Source organism: Scleropages formosus, chromosome 13 (genome assembly GCF_900964775.1).
Source record: "Scleropages formosus chromosome 13, fSclFor1.1, whole genome shotgun sequence".
Classification (NCBI taxonomy): Eukaryota; Metazoa; Chordata; class Actinopteri; order Osteoglossiformes; family Osteoglossidae; genus Scleropages; species Scleropages formosus.
This window is the reverse complement of record NC_041818.1, coordinates 8,864,860-8,870,859: the sequence shown is the minus strand read 5'-3', so window position 1 is coordinate 8,870,859 and position 6,000 is coordinate 8,864,860.

Genomic DNA, 6,000 nt, shown 5'->3' with positions numbered 1-6,000 from the left:
TTAAACCTAGCCTTGAGAACAGTCTAATACTAAAAATTAAAATCTTATCTCATTCCAAAATAAAAATGTATCTGTGAGAAAGCTGACTCCTCAATTCCAATACTAATGGGGTTTCAGACACACTATAACTCTATGTAAGTTAAATAACTGTATAACTCTAAGAGGCTGCATTTCTCAAGTAAGCAGGTTTAACATACACCGATCAGCCACAATATTAAATCCACTGACAGGTGAAGTGAATAACATTGATTATCTCATTACAATGGCACCTGTCAAGGGGTGGATATATTAGGCAACAAGTGAACAGTCAGTTTCTAAATTTGATGTGTTGGAAGCAGGAAAAATGGGCAAGCGTAAGGATCCGAGCGACAAGTACTAAATTACGATGGCTAGATGACTGGGTCAGAGCATCTCCAAAACGGCAGGTCTTGTGGGGTGTTCCCGGTATGCAGTGGTGAGTACCTACCAAAAAGTGGTCCAAGGAAGGACAACCGGTGAACCGGCAACAGGGTCATGAGCACCCAAGGCTCAGTGATGCGCGTGGGGAGCGAAGGCTAGCCCATCTGGTCCGATTACCCACAGTAGAGCTACTGGAGGACAAATTGCTGAGAACCTTAATGCTGGCCATAACAGAAAGGTGTCAGAACACACAATGCATCGCAGCTTGCTGCATAGGGGCTGCGTAGCCACAGACCATGCTGATCTTTGTCCACTGCCGAAAGCGCCTACAATGGACATGTGAGCGTCAGAACTGGACCATGGAGCAATGGAAGAAGGCTGCCTGATCTGATGAATCATGTTTTCTTTTAGATCATCTGGACAGTTGGGTGCATGTGTGTTGTTTACCTGGGGACTAGATGGTAGCAGGGTGTACTATGGGAGGAAGGCAAGCCAGCGGAGGTAGTGTGATGCTCTGGGCAATGATCCCCTGGGAAACCTTAGGTCCTGGCATTCATGTGGATGTTACTTTGACACATACGATCTACCTAAAGATTGTTGCAGATTATGTACACCCCTTTGTGGCAACGCTATTCCCTGAGGCAGGATAATGCGCCCTCTGCCACGCTGCAAAAATTGTTGCAGAATGGTTTGAGGAAGGGGGGTATGGTGGTGCAGCGGGCTTGGTCGGTTTCCGCTCTCTGGCAGGTCTGGGGTTTGCGGCCCACTTGGGGTGCCATGCAACAGGCTGGTATCCTGTTGTAGGTGTGTCCCCTCCAGCCTCTTGCCCTGTGTTGCCCGGTTAGGCTCCAGTTCGCCACGACCCTGCTCGGGACAATAGGCTTCAGCCAGTGTGTGTGTGTGTGTGTGTGTGTGTGTGTGTGTGGTTTGAGGAACATGACAAAGAGTTCAAGGTGTTGACTTGGCCTCCAAATTTCCCAGATCTCAATCTGATTGAGCATCTATGGGATGTGCTGGAAAAACAAATCTGATACATGGAGGCCCCACCTCAAAACATAAAGGACTTAAAAGATCTGTTGCTAACCTCTTGGTGCCAGATACCACAGAACACTTTCAGAGGTCTTGTGGAGTCCATGCCTCGATGGGACAGAGCTGTTTTGGTGGCACCAGGGGGACCGACACAATATTAGGCACATGGTTTTAATGTTGTGGCTGATCAGTAGCACACTATGTGTTAAAGCTCTGAGATTATGACCATATTAATTACTTCACTGAGTTTGGGGACCAGTAAAATGTGGTGTAATTCACAACAGTTATAGTTTACAGACTCAGTAAAACAAATCAAAATGCAACATGGTACTATAAATTGTGACATGGTAGGATGTCACAATTTAGACAGTTATTGAATGCATAAAATCTAAGAATATGAACTTATAACATTTTCAGTACTTTTCAGACCTTGTCCAAAGCTCTTCAAGATCTTTTCTTTCTTAACCGTCATGATCGCATGGAAATGTGGATAGTGGAGGACTCAAGTGAAGAGTTTACTTACAAGTGCTCTTTAGTGCGAAATGCAGTAGGTGATCAGTGCAGTTCTTGTGCTGTGGAGAAGTTAAGACTCTACTTGGAGAAACAGCAATGAGTAGACTTGAAGAACCGGGAGATAAGGATACTCTGAAGAAACAGAGACTGCAGAAACATAAGCGTTAATGTGAACTGCCCTATGTATAATTAGATGAATGCTCCTTTTCTACATATTTGTCAGGACAAACAACTCATATGAACCCAGATGGGTGCTCTGCTGAAGAATACTTCTGAACCAGAAACTTCAATTACTTAGCAGCTCTTCTGGGAAGTTCTTGCAGTCTTATTCAAATAGTTTTTGCTCAGTCCTTCTAGGAAGTTTAGATGAATCTGCTATAATGAATGCCTCACTTTATAAGCATATTTATTTTTAAGAAACAGAAGCCATCATTAACAGTCCTATAAACTGTTTAAACTGGAAGAAATTAGTCTTTTTCAAAATGACTGGTTTCCTTTTCTCATATGATTTAAAAAAATAATAAATCACAGATTCTGCGTGGTTTTTTAATAATGCTCACTCATTGATAGGTGTGTTGCTGCAAAACTGCATAGAGATCTGCAGCCCCAGGTCTGTATAAATGAGTTTTATGCATTGTGGCCTGGTGTGGGCCAGAGGTGGCCACATGGTAGAACTGAGACCAAGGACAGCAGGATTCACCAAAGAAAAAATTTTATTCCAAGCTACACCAATACAGACTGGGAAATGGGCCATTGAAGCAGAACAAAAATAGATGATGGCCAAAACAGACAAGAAAAAAAAGAACAGAAGAGCAGGCAGAACACAACAAACCCATATTTTTTGCCTGGGCGCTTTTGTCCTCCTAAACAATGAATGAATGTGTATAAGTGCTTTTGGAAGGACTGCTTACACTCTATTATTTTTGGGTTTTACTCCAGATAACTATGAATTTAACTACAGAAGTGGATAAAGTGGTTCAAAATCAATATAGAATATAACCATAGAAAAGAGTAAAATAGAAAGACAAAAATCATCCATTTAATGAAACAAGTTAGTTGATTATAGAATGCATTACATTATTCTTAAAACCTTAAGATAACAAAATGTCAAGCATATGCTGTAGTTTGATAGATTCAATACTTTGTGGAGCTCAGCAAAATAGTTCCACAAAAATTTGATTCAGTGATTTAATCCAAGAAAAAAAACTGAACTGATAGATAAATAAATCCCTTGAGAAGCACGAAATCACAAAATGAGCTGCTAAGAAAGTGAACCATCCATCCATCCTTCCATCCAGCCATCCATTTTCTTTCCCACTTGTCCTAGTAGGGTCACGGTGGCAACAGGAAGAGCAAAGAGGCCCAGCCACCCCGTCCCCTGCAACTTCCTTCAGCTCAGCCTGGGGGATCCCCAGCCGTTCCCAGGCCAACTGTGAGATATAATCCCTCCAGCGGGTCCTGGGCCGACCTCGGGGCCTCGTCCCAGTTGGTTGTGCCTGGTATACCTCCAAAGGGAGGCGCCCAGGGGGCATCCTTATCAGATTCCGGAACTACCTCAACTGGCTCCTCTCAATGCGGAGGAGTAATGGCTCTACTCTGAGTTCCTCCTGGATGGCTGAACTCCTCACCCTGTCATGAAGAGTAAGTCCCAACACCCGGCAGACAAAACTCATTTCAGCCGCTTGTATCCGCGATCTTATTCTTTCAGTCATTACCCAGAGTTCATGACTATAGGTGAGGGTAGTGACGTAGATCGACCGGTAAATGGAGAGCTTTGCCTTATGGCTCAGCTCCCCCTTCACCACTACAGTCCGGTACAGTGACCATATTGCTGCTGCCGCCGCTCCCAATCTACAGCCGATCTCAGGCTCCCTTCTCCCCTCACTCGTGAACAAGACCACAAGATACTTAAACTCCTCCACCCAGGGCAAATTCTCTCCCCTTACCTTCCTTCATACCAAGAAAACTTTTTTGTGATAGAATTAGGGATAAACGATTGAGGTTCATAGTATCAGTGAAATTTTATATCTTGGATTGTTTTGCCTATAGAAATGATATTGAAATAGCTAATACACAGACAGTAGTAGCAGATGGTGTTGGACAAATATACAAAGGAAAATTCTGAGAGAAATGGGTCCGCAGGGGATGAGGAGATAAAATTTTATACATGACCCAAAATGCACAAAAAAAATCTCTTTAACATCTTGAAAAATATGTGCATAGTTTCACTCGCACATTCATTTGGCAACTTCTACTGACAACATGCTCTATGTTCAAATATTTACATAATTTATGGAAACTGTCATATGTGTCAGTTTGACATTTTGCTAACACTACTGCATCCATAGAGAGACCGGAATTTCTGGAGGCAGGAGCTGATGAGGAAAATCCCTAGTGGACAGACTGCGGGAGTTGCTGGGAGCTGGGATACAATCTTAGGAGCACCTGAACACTGCGTTACAGCGGGGTGAACAGAGCCCGACAAGTTTCAAGTGTGTTCCCAGTCATCCAGTGGCCTGTCCTTGTGCCAGCACTCCTGCAGTAGTCTTGTTCAAATGTATGGTAAAGCTTTAAGTTCTCTTACTGATGTTCTGAACATTCAGAACAGATGGTCTGAGATGTGGTGAGGTTATACAACTGGACATTTGAGCTGACAGTACGTTAATATCTTTGATTGATAAAACTGCTATAACTCTTAAATGATGCTTTGAGTTTTTGACATGTGATATTCTATTTTTGTAAGGTATACCTGAAAAACTGGTTTAGTACACACACACACACACACACACACACTTTCTGAACCGCTTGTCCCATGCGGCCGGAGCCTACCTGGCAACACAGGGAGGAAGGCCGGAGGGGGAGGGAACACACCCAGGACAGGACACCAGTCCACCGCAAGGCACCCCAAGCAGGACTCGAACCCCAGACCCACTGGAGAGCAGGACCCAGTCCAACCCACTACACCACCACGGCCCCTAACTGGTTTAGTAATTAAAAAAAATGGTGCTACTGCTACTTTAGCAGGTAGTGCTGCTTTTTAATTTATAGTTACAACACCTTTAAAATGTAATGTTAATAATGTAGATTTTTTATTCTGAAGATCCTTGATTGTACGTTGTACTGAGTTAGCACACACAAATCCTTCCCATCTAAGAGTAGGTTATTACTGTGAAGACTGAAATCCCAAAGCCGTTATTGCTAGGATTTCACCAAAGTGCAGCACTGTGCTGTGGTTATATAGTGGAACACGGGACCCTTGAACCATTGGCAGGCTAGCTATCTGAGGTAGTTAGGAAACCATAGCCCTTACCTTGTGGATAAAGCCTATCTGTCACAAGATGTAAGACTATATCTTCTCAACACCTGGGTGAAAACAGAATTGTCAACCGATCAACACAGCGCAATGAGTTATATCTGGAAATCTGGACATGTAAACCTTCTTACTGTCACTTGCACACCCACAACTCAACCGACAACACCTGACTCTGCTCCAGCACCTGATTAACCACCCACCCTTTAAAAGACCCTCCTCAGCTCCCATACCTTTGCGGAATCTCGTCAGGGACAGCCACCCTTCCTTGTGACTCCTCGCTCATACGCATCTCCAGTTCTGTTCACGTTCTCCAGTTTTGACCCCTAGCGTTGTTTCTCGACCACATCCACGGGTCTTCATTTCAACTCCGATCGCCGTTCGACTAACTCTTCGCTTCATCTCCTGACCTCGCCCATGGATTCCCGCTCCGACCCCGACCGCTCATTGACCGACCCTCCGCCTGTCCCCGATACCGAGAACTTGCCTGATTCTCTGACTCCAAATGAAGGACTCCGCACTTGGGTCTTTCCGTTCGGGTTCTCTTGGCCTGATGTGACACTTAGTTAATGTTACACAAGGTTTTCCTTCCTTTGACCATTTTTGGTCTGAGACAGTGAGCTGTATGGAACTTTTAAACTGTAGAAGCAATTAAAACTTTTGAAAAAAGTCAGACTCCAGGGCTGTTGAGAAGGCTGCTGTAGTTGGATGGCAGTACAGTGGGAGATGTAATCCAACCTGAAAATCCT